General features: G+C 39.7%; 1 long non-coding RNA gene across 1 annotated transcript; it reads right to left on the bottom strand.

The window, feature by feature from the left end:
- Positions 1 to 12,708: 12,708 nt before the first annotated feature.
- LOC146868673 (uncharacterized) lies at positions 12,709 to 14,660 on the bottom strand. Its single transcript, XR_014966364.1, has 4 exons — positions 14,618 to 14,660; positions 14,121 to 14,218; positions 13,923 to 14,010; positions 12,709 to 13,610 (listed from the first exon to the last, which is right to left on the bottom strand). It is a non-coding gene; the product is annotated as an uncharacterized LOC146868673 (long non-coding RNA).
- Positions 14,661 to 15,277: the final 617 nt, after the last annotated feature.

The following is a 15,277-nucleotide window of genomic DNA, read 5'->3' as shown; positions in this document are numbered from 1 at the left end:
CCTCTCTAGGCTGGTTCATGCGTATCGTTGATAATCAGGATAGTCATACTGTGCGGTCTGGTACAGCTGTCGTGTCGTGGTTTGTGTGGCAGCAGCCGGCAGCGCTGGTGCAGCTGGCACAAACTGTATAGACTGTTGTGGAGCTGGCATGGACTGTGCATGCTGCGGTGCTCCTTGTTCATTCTGATCCTGTCTAGGTGGCCGTGGTCTTTCTTGTGTTTTACCTGTGGCGATATTACGCTTCAAGACTGGGCAATCGTGTATGTAATGACCTGGTTGTTTACAATAGTTGCATGTCCCTTTTACAGGTCCTGCTGAATCACCGGACTGTGTCGTACCCTTTTTATGACCTTCAGCTGGAACTGTCTGGGAGACTAGCATTTTCATTTTTGTGTCTTTCATGCGTCTTTGTTCATGTTCTTGTTCTTCTCTAATTCTATTGTAATGATACTGTAACATTTGTAACATTTGTGATGGGGTATTACCTTGCCAGGTACTCTCGAATTTTAATACTCTATTCTTCACTTGGGGCAAGGAATTTTCAACTAATTTTGTCACAAACAGATGTGGGTATGACTCGCTACTTGCTTTTATACCACTATTTATACCAAAACATTTTTCGAATCGGGCATAGAAATCACTAGTGTCTTCATCTTGCTTTTGTTTACAGGCTGAGATTGCACCCCAGTCTTCCTTTTTCGTAGTTAATAAACGTGGCAGTACCTGTACTAGTAAACCTGGTAGTGCTTTAGTTTTGTCCCCAAGCCCCGAACCTGGACCTCGGGCCTTTTCTTCATTTTCTAATGCTGTCCAATCTATCTTTTGGTCTCCTACCTCCCACTCTTTTTCCTTGAGTTTTTCATAAATGCCAGCAGGCATTAATACCTTTAATATTGTCATAATGTCGGGATAGGTATACTCTCCCATGAGTAACATGTCTTTAATTTCTCGGTGGAAACCCGCTGGGTCTTTGTCATGACTGGGTACCACTTTCTTCATTTCTAACAATTCTATTTTTGATATGGGCGTATATACAAATACACGTTTAAACTGATTGTCCTCGCCCTTTATTGGGTGTACTTCTCGTAAGGGATTCTGTCTGTCCATGTAATACATCGGTCTTTCCTTGATGGGCAGTGAAACATGTTCTGGACATACAAAAAGAATGTACTGCTTTCTGTATTCTAGTATTTCCTTAATTAACTTAGTACCTGAACCTCTCCATCTATTCGTGAGTAATTCAGTCAATATATCAGGTAAGGGACCAGGATCTGAATGTTGGCTTTTATATAGTATAAGAAGTTGTTGAATCATATAAATCCCAGCTAAACGCTGTTCATCTGGGGTGAGGTTCAAAAATGTGTGTGCTACTGTATCATCACCATATTTTCCGGGACTGTCAACCCAATGAACGGCTGACCTGGCTAATTCTTGTTCATCCATAGAATCGAGTAAATGATAACCCCTTCGTTCTCGCAGTAATTTGTCAGCGGCTTGGAACGAATGCTCGGGGGACCTCATATTTATTATAGGTGTTTGGAAATTCCTGTTATTATCTGGACATATCGGACGTATCGGGTCAGTAAAACATCTAGTACTATTACAAGATCTTCCTCTACCTACATAGGCTATGGTTTCTGACTGTCCTGTGGACGGTCCTGATCCTTCCTCTACCTCGTTTTGTTCAAACTGGTCTACCGCTAATCTCTCTTCGTGTAGGCGTTCTATTTCTTTACGGATCTTTCTGCACATGGCTATTATACATTTTTGCCTATCATGTCTCCCTTCTGATATATTCTGGCTCCATCTGGTAAGAGTTTCCATTGTTTCCGGGTCTACCCCCGGTCGGTCTTGATTTCTGATCACACAATTTATGAGGAAACGTAACAGTTCCCCCTGTACCTCCACTTTCTGGTATTCCATAGCTCTGTTAATACTTTCAGAATCTCGCCCTGTTTGGACAAAATGATATATATTATCTAGATGCACAGTCATTCCTGGTAACTTCCCTAAATACACCGCGGCTCGTCTGATACGTAATGATGCCATGATCATTTCGTCCTCTTTGCCGGGCACAGGGTCATATCTACAATCTATAAGAAGTTCCTTAAGCGTGTGGGAATTTATGAGTTTGGGGGTACGTGGATGTGCTGACTCTAGAAAGGTAAGTTTATTTACTCTGGGTGGCGTAGAAAAAATGTTGGTAGCACCTCCAGTAGCCCCGTCTGGAGTATCGGGCGTGAAAGGATTCGTAGAACGCGATACAGCAACTATAGGTGTGGACACAGCTATAGGAGTAGCTGTAGGAACAGATGTGGAAACGGACGTGCTTGCCGGATTTTGTGTCAGGTTTTGTTGTTGTAGAGATACAGATACAGGATCTTGGCGTTGAACCTCCCCGGCCGACGGTTTATGTGGGGCGGGGTTAGCATACTCGGGAGCTGCGTCATCTAAATATGAGGAAAGAAAAACATCTTCTGCGGTTCTAGGATGCCCCTTAGGATGTACTTTTATTGGAAATAATGGGGGTGGCAAGTCTTTTGGTATCCCCGGAGTAGCCTTAGGTAATCCCTCGGCCAGAAGGGGATACATACCCTTCATAAGGGCATTTCTTTGTCTGTCTACTTGTTCTGATTTCACTCGTGTACCTTCTTCAATTAATAGATTTTCTCGGACTTTATTTGAATTCTCTTTACTCTTCCCTTCCTGTCTACGTGCTTTTTCTGTCCGTCTATACGATTCTTTACGCCATAATTCAATGGCGTCTTTCTGTGACTGTCTGGCTTTCCTTTTCCATAATTCTTCCTCTACTTTCACGATGCAATCTGCATCCCAGGTCCCAGCTGCGGGCCACCTCTGACTTTCTGGTAATTCCTTAGTGTAGTCTACCCATAAATCAAGAAATAATATAGCGTCTAAGCCGTGTTTATGATACATGAAGTACCCTGGAGTGTCCCTAGGAGGAATGGGAACAGCTTCTTCGAGTACCCCTTTTCTAGTTGTGATCTGTCTTAGTTTCGAAAAGAGCGGCATATTGAGAACTGGTCTGATACTTGGCCTTGAACAAACTTAATACAATAAACCACGATAATGAACAGTCATTCACACCACAATATGCAGGACGTATTAATACATTTAACATTTAACATTTTAAATGAGCAACAATGAAGATGACGATCTAAGAAAACTTAATCACAAAACATAATTCTCGACATTAACGGAATTATTCTGAATTTATATACTTGATATACTAGATATACTGCTAAACAGTACAGATACACTGCTAAAACAGTGCAGACCGGATTTGTGTACCCAAACCCGTCTGGATCGGCACAACTTATGTGCACGCCAGAACGCCTCCCCAGTAATGGTACTCACCGGGTAGCTCGGAACGGAAGGCCTCGGAACGGAACTGAACTGAACTGGACCGGACTGGACTCGACTCGAAAACTTCGGACACTTCGGGACATCGGAAACCTGGTGGGCCTCTGTATACCTCGGATCTTGCTCTCTCAGCTAGGCTCTGGTCGGGATATTTCGCACTTCTCACCGCCTCGTCTGGGTGTTGATCGCAGCCTCAGTCGCCCCCGCTTGACCGGAGGGAGATACAGGAAATCCTGCTGGTACGCGTTGTTGTCCGTCCAGCTGTGGCAGGAGACCGGGCCTGCAACGCACCGCCGGCGCGTGAGATGAGAAAGTGTCCCTGTTCGGGCGCCATTCATGTGGTAAATAATTTAATTACCGGGACTTAATTTGATACAGAACATAATAAAAATAGCTCAATAAATAAGAGGCAGAATCCGTGGTATTAGAGGTTAGGAACGGGCTTTATTCCAATGGACGATTTCGAAATCGTGGACTCCAGGTTCCATCACCACGGAGGCTCAGGAAGTGAAGTACATACTTTATTGATAAGTAATTACTTTTATACAATAGGCATTACAGTGAAGCAAATGCGAGAGGCGTAACAATTGATAGTGTGGATAAAACATACATACGTAGCAAAAGTAGGTGTAACTGGGTGTGACTAAAGAACGTCATCAGATGTGATGTCATAATAGGGTGGTTCCATGAAAGAATTTCGCAATGTCAGCAGAAATACTTGGCAGAAATGCGCGCACAGCAGCATGACGTGTGATTGACGTGCGACTAGGGGGTGAAGGGGACTTGACATTTAGCTCTACATGTGGCGACAGATGTCTGGAGGGTCAAGTCAACCTAATCCCAAATCATATCTAACATCCTATGTTTAAAGAACTATGTTATCCAAAAGAGAGGTCTCTTAGAGTAGAATCTTATTCTATACTGACTATACTGACTGTTAGTGCGTGTACAAGCGTCTAAGTGTCTACACTAGATGCGAGGGCAGAAGTCTTCCATGGTAATAGGGCTATGAATTACTTGTATAAAGACAGAGAAGCCGGGCCTCTGCTCGGTAGCTGGCAGAATGTTTACTTAAACTACTAGACAGGAATGCATTGGGCAGGGAACGGAGCAGATAATTTCGAAGGTGAAATACAGTTCTTGGCAGGCAGCAAGCTGATGTCAGGCACTGTTAGCTGCGCAGAGAATGAGGACAAAGTTCATGGATACAGATGCAGGCTCAGACTGGAGCTTTCAGAGGCAGAAGGCAGAAAAGCTTGATGACAGAATCAGGGCCTACTTGCCTGGACTGTAAAATGGCATAAGTGAACCATATAAAGGCGGTGGCCTTTCGTACTTAGGAATGGAATATCCGGCCCATTCATGGCAGATCTGAAAGAGGACATGTTAACGGTGGACGCACATGTATTTGCGTCTTCATAATTGGAACTGGAGGGAACATACATGTACTTGTAACATGCGCATAGAACCGTTGGGGTCCAAGATAGGGGACATAACTGACCAGAAAAATCCATATTTCCACACAGGTATGGTGAAATGTCTGTTAGATTTCACCAGGAATATTTAAACACATAGACAAGAAACACGCACACATTCCCTCTCTCTGTTTGGAGAGAGAATGACATTTTTGGGGGGTTATTTCACAAAATAATGTGTTTTCTCACTTTCTAACCCGGCTACATTACTTAGCGCCAAGCAGGCATTCCATGGATGGTGCATGGGCATTCCCATGCAACCACCCAAGGTTTTTGACACAAAACCCTATTTACTAAAAAAAAAAAGTAGATAGAGTTTTACATGTCAAAAGAATGCCCATTTCAAATAGGCACCATCTCCTACCCTATCTTTTTCAACTTTGCATGTGTGCTGCACTGTACAGCACACAAGCAAATTAGAAAAAGTTTTAACATTAGTCTACTCTAAGCATTGTCCTTCCAGTACAAAATCTAGACACATGCAGACACCCGTGCACTAGGGTGTAAAGATGTGTGCATGGTGCTCAGCAGCAACATTCTGTGCTGGTGCTGGGGAGAGGGGAGGAGAGAGCCATATCTGAGTGGATATGGAGCTCTCTTGCTCTCTGCTCCTCACGCAGTGCAAAATTTTTGGCTGCTGCGCGAGAATTTGGCAAATAGACCCTCTGTGCCAGCTTGATTGTTGAGAAATCTGAAGCTTACCCCCCCAATCTTACTGACCCAAACTACGCCCTTGACCACAACCCCCCTACTTGGTGCAGCCTGTGGTGTTCTGGGCCATAGGCCCACATTCTAGACAAAGAACGACACAGATAGTAGCATCAGGGGTAGAGAACTGGCCACATGCACCTGGGCCCTGACGCATGTGTTGGATGGATGTGGGGTAGGTGTAAGACCAGCTCTCAGGGAGATGTTGAAACAGTTATGTGTCCATCAGAACATTACACGGCCCATCTTCTAGCGTGAATGGGCTTGGCTGAGGATATTCAGTCTATGATAGCGGACAGGACTTGTGTCATGTCTTCTTCGTCTCTTCTCTGAGGAAGCCATTGTATTTTGCTCCACTGAACAAACAATGGTCACCAGAGAGAATCATGCGTTGATGCATCAGCCTGCTGAAGGTCATATTATACCACTTAACATTCAGACTCACTTTAAGATGGCTGACAATGTGGGACACGCAGGAGGTCCTAGAAAAAACTGCCTTGACATTGAGATGGCTGCCATGGTGAAAATATTGGGCCCGATTCACAGAACTAACTTAAGACAAAATCCTAAACTTACTACCATTTTGGTATTCACAGAAGGCACTTACTCATTTTGGTATTCACAGAAGTTAGGAGTCCTAACTTTAGGACTCCTAAATGCCTTCTGTGAATACCGAAAGTCTTAAAATTAGGATTTTTCTCAGTTTAGTAGTAGTATAGTTAGGACTCCTAACTTTAGGACTCCTAAATGCCTTCTGTGAATACCGAAAGTCTTAAGACTTTCGGTATTCACAGAAGGCATTTAGGAGTCCTAAAGTTAGGAGTCCTAACTATACTACTACTAAACTGCGAAAAATCCTAATTTTAAGACTTTCGTTATTCACAGAAGGCATTTAGGAGTCCTAAAGTTAGGAGTCCTAACTTTACTACTCCTAAACTGAGAAAAATCCTAACTTTAAGACTTTCGGTATTCACAGAAGGCATTTAGGAGTCCTAAAGTTAGGACTCCTAACTTTACTACTACTAAACTGAGAAAAATCCTAATTTTAAGACTTTCGGTATTCACGGAAGGCATTTAGGAGTCCTAAAGTTAGGAGTCCTAACTTTACTACTCCTAAACTGAGAAAAATCCTAACTTTAAGACTTTCGGTATTCACAGAAGGCATTTAGGAGTCCTAAAGTTAGGAGTCCTAACTATACTACTACTAAACTGCGAAAAATCCTAATTTTAAGACTTTCGTTATTCACAGAAGGCATTTAGGAGTCCTAAACTTAAGACAAAATCCTAAACTTACAGAAGTTAGGAGTCCTAAGTTAGTTCTGTGAATCGGGCCCATTGTTTATAGTGAATTTGACTGTCAACGATAGAAAGGAAGGACCACCATGAAAGCGCTGATCATTATTGGCGCCAGACTAAAGGATGCAATCCTCTCATATAACTCGTAACTCTGTACTAATTATGTGCTTTTGTAAACTAGGATAGCCATCGCAATCACAAAATGTGCAGAGCTGCCTCTTTTGACGCATCGTTGACGGTTAGATCTGCATTCATGTTCACCCCTCGTCATGGGCATGGACTGAGGTCAGTGCACATGCTGGCAATCTGTCACCACTGTACCAGATGGGTCCTTGTGGTGCCAGACGCGTGCACTAGAAGACAGCATCATGGAAGTCTTCGATTTATGTTAAGGCTGAACGTGGCATGTTCAGGCACAGCATCTCAGCAATGGGTTGCATCAGGGCGCAGGGGTTGTAGGCACAAGTGGGGAAAGGGTGACAGGCAGAGGCAGCATGTAAGTGCTTGCCAACACTTTCCCTTTGTGAGTTTGACTTGGCAAGTGAGCGAACAACGCACTGAAATCAAACTTTTTGGCGCCCTAATTAGGTGATTCAATTGAGGCCATGATTATCTCACACATTTGAGCTTGCCATACAGTCTATCTCTCGAAGATAGCCCAAGCCTTTTAGCTGAGGTTCTTCTATTTTGACAATTTCTTTATCCAGACAAACATGCATCTATTTTTTCTAAAGCACAATAAATGGCAGGAGTCAATCTAGCTTTCAGGTGCCATCAAACAAAGCAAAGCAGTACATTCATAGAGCAACATAACAAATATGGAAACATGCAGTAATTAAATCAGCAATTTCATAAAGTTATGAAAACAGCAGAATTGCACGGGAGTTTAGGTCATGCAACATCATCAACTATGAGAGAGCTTTAACTTGATTCTGTAAATGAATGAGGGCATGAGTAGAACACCAACCAAGAGGCAGAAAAGAGGATAAATCGGCTGACTGCCCAACTTTTTTTTTTTTTTTAGAAAACTTACATATACATGCTCTTTTTCAACATGGACTCCTTGCTGCTTTGACTTGCTTTTAAACATGCCTCCTACCTTCAGTGGGATCATAGAAATACACAAGGTACAGGCTCTAATGGCCCTTAATGTCAATATTTTTAGATCTCGACTAAAGACCACTTTAGTCCTCAGTTGGATACCTATTTTTTCTACCACAGTACATATTATTAGAGTAGGGTTGGGTTCATCCCTTGCTCGTGACTGAATGACTTTGAGATCTACTCGCTTGTCTGCTTATGATCAAATGGCTTTCCTCCCTATTCTTGTGGTTGTCCCACCAAGGAACATTTCGGTCTCACAGTATTTTCGTGGTGTGATGTATCTTTCCACTGCTAATATCCAACACTGTAGTAGATGTGAGAGGCAGTTTTATTTGTCTCTCCGTGCTTCCCTTGCTTCTCCATCATCCTCTTTTTTTAATACAATTCCTAACTCCCACTCAGCATCTGTTTGCCTTCCCACCCAGATCCCTAGTGGTTTCAGTGACACCCACTCTGCTACTGGTGGGTGGCATTCATGAAATATTTTTGTTTTCCGTTCCAAGATGGCTGTCCGCAGATGCCTGCTTCTGTGATGGGCATCTCTGAGTATTTTGTAATATTTAAAGACACCTGATTCAAAGATAACTGCCATGGGTGCACATGCATATGTGGCAGCTGTGTAGGATAAAAAAAAAGCTTTGATAAAGCTGATATCTTTCACTGCTGATCTGTATTGGCTTTACCAATGCTTGTTTTTTTACTGCTGTGCGTTTCCTGCTGATGATAACGTGTCTGACGTTGGCCCGCACCGCCTGTAGAATAGTAATGTGCAAAGACAGTAGCAGTTACTGTGACTTAGGGCCTGATTTAAAGTTTGGCAGATGGGATACTCCGTCACAAGCGTGACGGATGTCATGTCCATCTTATTACATGTGCCATAAGATATAATGCTCTTGTAATAAGGCAGAAGGGATACAAGTCGTATTTCTGATGAAGAAACCTGCCTGCCATTCTATAAATCAGACCCTCAGTCTCACTTACTGAGCTGTCCTCTCAGCCCGACAGTCCACAAAGCGATATGACTGGGCTGCAATTCATCAAAAAAGCACAGTAGGTACAACACTTAAAAATATGTATGCATATAAATACTTACCCTGCCAAGGCCAGTGTGAGTGACAAACTGGCAAGACGGCATTGAAGTCTGTTTACTATTTTCATAGTAAACAGACTACCTTCTTCTGTTACAGCAGTGTCTTTAGTATCAATATAGTAAACAGGCTGCATTAGCACTTGGCAGACTTTTCATCCGTATTAAGGCACTGTAAATTCAGCTCTCTTTAAATCACCATAAACGTATTGCGCTGTGGTGAGGGGTGGGGGCGGCTGTCTAATCTCATAGAGCGTGAAATAACATTTTTTTGTGTGCATTGTCAGATGAATGTGTGACCAGTCATGGAGCTGACAGTTTATTCAAGCGAGATGGACAGCTTTCGAGAGGCGTGTGAGTGAGTGTGTGTGTGTGTGAGAGAGAGAGCAAGAGACAAGAGCTCTAACCTTAGGCTCAGCCCTCCAAGGATACCCCTGTTCTAGTTGGAGGGGCTTCAGGCATCCTACATGAGCCTAAAAACATTATCACATTGTTACTTACTAGTAGGCTTAGGTTTCCGCTTTGTTCAGAAACAAGACAGTGAAGGAGTGACTCAAACCGTGGTCTATACGACTCCATTCTAATGTTCACACATGAGAGCAAAAACCATGTGATTTCACATAAATCCTCTTGGAAAATCGCATCTGTGGGATAATGGGATCCTAAATAGGGAGGGTGTTGTATTGCGTTGTAGTGTAGCATTTATATAGCACTTACTACCCCTCTGTGGAGCGTAGTTCCTGTAGGGTAATCCACATCTTCAAAACATGTAAGCACATGTTTTAGCTTTTAGGCAGCAGCCATTTTGAGAGGAGATGAGTTTTGGGTTCTGAAACCAGGCTTGTTTCATTGTTTTCCCATTTCACCTGTACAAATGAACATAAAGCTCTCATGTGATTAGATGTAGGGCTCCCAGTTTTATAGTATTTTGTTTTTTTTACGTATCCACCTGTATTTATCCATATTTATTTTTTTGCTCATTTTATCTTTATTTATCCATATATTCTTTTGTGCTTGGGAATGGGTATATTTCCACCTTTATTTAACTGAAAAATCTGTACTCATGTTTGAATGTCCAATGAGTTTTAGCCACTTACAGTACAATACAGTAATCTAAAATATTTTGCATTGTAGAACAGTCTAAACAGCTGTTCTGCTGCAGTCATTTAAGCTTCATTAGGAAACCTTTTTTCTTTTATCCTTTAACTCTCATATCAGTCTCCACAGCTATTGAACTAGCATGCATGATTGACAATAATGAGAATCATCCAGAAAACCTATGTTCTGTATTTTTCCATATTTAAAATTATGATACAGAGAGGAAAATAGATTGTTTTCTGTTGTATTTATCTGTGATAAATCTGTAAAAATAGAAAACTGGGAACCTTAATTATAAATCAAGCTTCTTTGAGCTTCTACCTCCCATCACTCTTGCTTGATTTATTTGAGTTTGCCCTTTGTCCAGTCTTTTGTTCCACATTGAAGTGCACAACAAGGTAAATGTTCAGATAGCGAATACAAATACACCGTGGTCCCCTGCTTCCCCTATACTTGTGAGGTAGAGAGGAGTATTTGTGTCCAGAGATATTTCGGTATTCCTTTTTTGCCTTAATAAAGCAAATATGTGGATGCACTTCTGTATGAAAAAAAACAGGAAGCGTTTAGCAGAACTGGGTTCTGTTTCGCCCATGCCACAGCTCCTATGACTGCTGTATGATGACTCAAATGGGGAAGTCTGTTTTCAGTGTTTGTACCCGCTCGTTGATTAACTGTTGATTGAGGGTCAGTGTAGCCCTGGGGTCGCCAACCTTTTCTGTAATAAGAGCTACTTATGTTTAGTGAAAATCATCCTGAGCTACCAATCATGTGTGTTGTAATTGTGACTACATCAAAGAAGATTATATTTGTAACCACCATATACGAGATTACCAGCAGTAGTCACCATAGTGCATCTGGGGTAATGCAGAACAACCATAGCTGCAATGCCCTGCAACCAATGAATTCATTATAATAATGTTTTTTCCAACATGATATGATTTATCAAGCTAGCCTGAAATATATTTTGGAAATTCAACCACTTTTCTCCAAACATCAGCTTATGAGTTCTGAAAATACAACATTTGTGTCTCACACACAAAAACACTTCTCAATTTTGGTATACATATATTCATTTGTTTGTCTGTCTAATTCTACCCTTGACAGATAGAATACCAGTCACATTGTACTGCTGATAATGTACACGGAAGGCGCAGACTGGGAAAACAAAAGAGATTGAAGGTAGACGTGATGGTCTTGGCGTGGAGTTTGCCCACCCCATGGGTAGAGTTGTAATTACGTAGCAGCCCATAAAGTTTAAAAATATTTCAATAACTCCACTTCAAAATTACTTCCACCACAGCAATCTATTTGATAAGCATGTTAAAATGAACCATCAATTATTTTTGGCAGTATTTTCCATAAAGGGGTATTGGGACTGTTTATCGTGAACACTGTGGCTTCACTACAGTTTGAGAGGCCTGGGTAGTTGATCACATCCCACTTTTAACAAAGCAGTCTTAGTAGGGGATTAGTGAGTTGCTGCTAGTTGAATAAAAGTTTGAATGGCGTTAAGCATGAATGGCAGCCCATTCGCCAATTTTAAAGATTCTAAAGCCCACCCAAAGAATTGATATGTTTTTCCCTGATAGTAATTGTTAAACATATGCCTGGATTAAAAAAAAATCCTGTTTATCTTATTTTTAATTTTATTGTTTGCATTTTGTTCCTTTTACTGTCTGCCATTTAGCAAAGTGCCTCTTCCATTTAGCAAAGTGCCCCTAACCCGCAAAAGTACAATTCGTAGTGAAGTCTGTAACTGTAGGTCAGAAAAGGTGCAGTAATGTTTTGCACTTTCTTGCTGGTGGAAAGTAAAAGAAAGTTCAGTACTGTATTTTGAATACTTGATTCTGTAATAAAGCTATCCAGTTTACTGCTTTGTTGTCACGTTGTGTGTCAAAAGTTCATTGCAGTTCACAAAAAGAGCCTGGGTACAAGGTTGGCTAATTAATAAGGCCATGTAATGCACTAGCTTTAGGCCACAGTGGTGGTATCAGATGCTTACAAAAAGCCATAAAATGGCCATTCATTTGAGAACGGCGAGTGCTCAAGCAGGCAAAACACATTTTCACCTAGAGTACTGAAAACTCAAAAAATGGAGGAATGGCTAGAAAATGAGGAACCCTTACTACTAAAGGTGAGAGACTTAGGGAGGAGTAAGGAGGGGTTAAAGGAGAAGAATGAATGGTTTTAGGGAGGGAAATGTACCCACCCACAAAAGAGGGTACCCGTTGCTATTCACAAACTGTCCTTCTAAAATTACTACAGCCAAAAATGTCAGTAAATTACTCCAACTCAGAGATGAAGGAAAACCAGCCCCACACATGTCTTACCACTGGTACTACAACACCCTCCCATAGACAAAAATGGGGTTAGGGACTTAAAATAAAATGAAATAGGAAAAAAATGTTAAATTAAATTATTTAAAAATAGTATAAATAAATATAAATTAGTGTTAACAAAGTTACAACTTGTACTTTTCTAACTATAACATATTTTCATAAACATTTATGCATTTATGCATTTAAAAATAAAGTAACAAGACATTTTATTAAAATACATCAAGATTACTTTTAATTAATTCTAAACATCACTTTTAATTATTATCAATGCATAATAGTGAATATTATTTCAACATTTTGTTCATATTGCGGTATCATATTTACTTTAGTTTTACATTTAACAATGAATGTGCATTAATATTTGACGTAAAATATTTTTGCAACTTTTTCCAAGTTTAATAAAGTTTTTTACTCTTCAGCGCCTCAGAATGGGCTACACTATGTCCTCTCCTACCTCTCACTCTTCTCAATCCCTACCCATGCAGTCCTCTTACTCACATTTGCCACCTCTTCAAAGACTGTTTCAGAATGTACGCTATACTCTTAGCTTTACTCAACATGAAGCACAACCACATGCATTTCTAGGGGGAAGGGGGAGCGAGACCAAAATATTCAAATGTTTTTATAGTGCGCCAAACATGACCAACCTCTACAGGGAAGATTGCAGGTTCACCGTTAGAAAACATTGAAAAAGGTGGCAATACAGAGTACTATTTAGATTCTTCTATTTTTAATTTCATTTATAAGTTTTCAATAGCACACAAACTGCTTGGTGCATTGGATTGCAGCCATAAAGACAAATGATAAAACTTTTAAGACGTCAAATAAGAGATAAGTGACCTTGTAAAAGCAAAGTACAAGCAGAATAAAGAACAAAAGAAATAGCAACTAGTAAGTGTACACATATATATATATATATATATATAAAACATAAAAACTTCTGAGAGCAGTAATAGTAAGTATTTACAAGTGATAAACAGACGCAGATGATAAATCTTCTCATTCGTTTATTTCATGATGTTAATTTTATTCCAGATTCTTTAAAGATGTCAGCAGTTCACAAAGAAGAATCACAAAGCTTGTCAACACGTGTTTCGCGCCAATTGCGCTTCTTCAGGGCTGTCATATAAACAAAATTTAATACATTTAGAACTTGCTCTTCCATCTTAATCTTACATTAATATCATAATACTTTAGTACTAATGTAAAAAGATATTTTTAGCCTTCAAAGATATTTATCAAAAAAACATATATATGTACAGGTAAATACAAAATCCCAAAGTATAAAACAAGATAAAGTTGGGGAAAATTAGGAACATAGGGCCTGTACCTTCATTATACACTCATTAATCATAAACTCATTTGCTTAAGTTATTTTTTAATTATTAAATATAGCTTAAGTATAGTTTCTAACATAGGAGCAGAGTTTACCTCATCTTCCATTATAGGTATCTTTTATAAATCTTAAATAGTAGATCTTCACACTTAATGCAGTTATTCTATATGTTCATTCTCTTTCCTAAGAATAAAGGTGATCCAAGATTTAAAATGATTAGTTGATTGAAATCCTAGTTTTATGATTTGATAGTCTCCACTAACATAAAAAACTATCCAAGAACACAATCTCACCTTGTTTCCGGCTATATTGCCGCTCATTTTCATATAAAAGAATTTTTTTTTTTTTTTTTAGTCAGTTTGATGATTCTAGTCAAGATCCGTGATACGATCTATAAGTGAAATTATAACCAATTACATTCATTAAGATAAGGTACAATACAAACTATACACATTATAAACTTCACTTTGTGCTCATTATTAAGGACAATATTTAAAAATCTTGCACTGACTGCACTCAAACGCTAGACTACATCCTGTTTAGTCATTTTAAACCGTTCTTGGCAAAAAAATAGGATGTATTTTATAGTTGCATTTGTCATCGTTATTTATCAAAAGAAAGACTATTTTCCTACACCTTTCTAAACTTGTGGTATATTGAAAAATCTTTTAGTACTTATAAGTCCAAAAGGGGAGTTTGAATTCTAACACCACGTGTGAAGTTTCCTATCTAATCTTAAAAGCAACTATATTGCTAGTCAAACTAGAAGAGTAACAGGAGTTTTCCTTACCGCTAGATTAAAGAGTACCTCGAGTTCAGACCTTCCGTCGGTATTCACCTGTAGGGCACTGTTGGAGCCTTGACCGTTATATATACTCACCCCCTTCAATTAACAAATTCGAAAAAACGGCGGGAGGAGTCTTTTTTAAAATTTTTATAATTTACGATCACTGTGTCCTTAACGTGTTTATGAAGAAATACCATCGCGTAAATCTAATAGCAGCCATTTCAAATACTTATATTATAACCTTGAATTAAAGAAAAAAGATATTTATTATTTTGAACTATATATAAATAGTAATACTAAACCCTTTTTAAATTTAAAATATTACTTAGCGTGGGTAAGAATCGAACCCCTATCTTAATCTACATGGTGAAACACTGTTTAGTTATGTGTGCTAAACAGTATATTCCTAATGACGTGAATTATCCTCTTGATTTATCACTATTAAGAACCGTCTCCCAGCCATCTCGCTACATGTTAATCCGTTGTTAACAAAATGCACTATCTAGTTTGTCTAGAAACAAAAAACTAATATGAATAGTGAAACGTAGCACATTAATACAAATTAATTTGACAAACATAATTATTGTGTATTGTAAAGAGCCATAATCTTTTTAAACTAAATCTTTTATTACTATCCCGAAGTTGGAGGCGAACCGGGATATG

Source organism: Triturus cristatus, chromosome 1_2, assembly GCF_964204655.1.
Source record: "Triturus cristatus chromosome 1_2, aTriCri1.1, whole genome shotgun sequence".
NCBI classification, from domain to species: Eukaryota; Metazoa; Chordata; class Amphibia; order Caudata; family Salamandridae; genus Triturus; species Triturus cristatus.
This window is presented reverse-complemented; position numbering and strand designations above follow the sequence as displayed.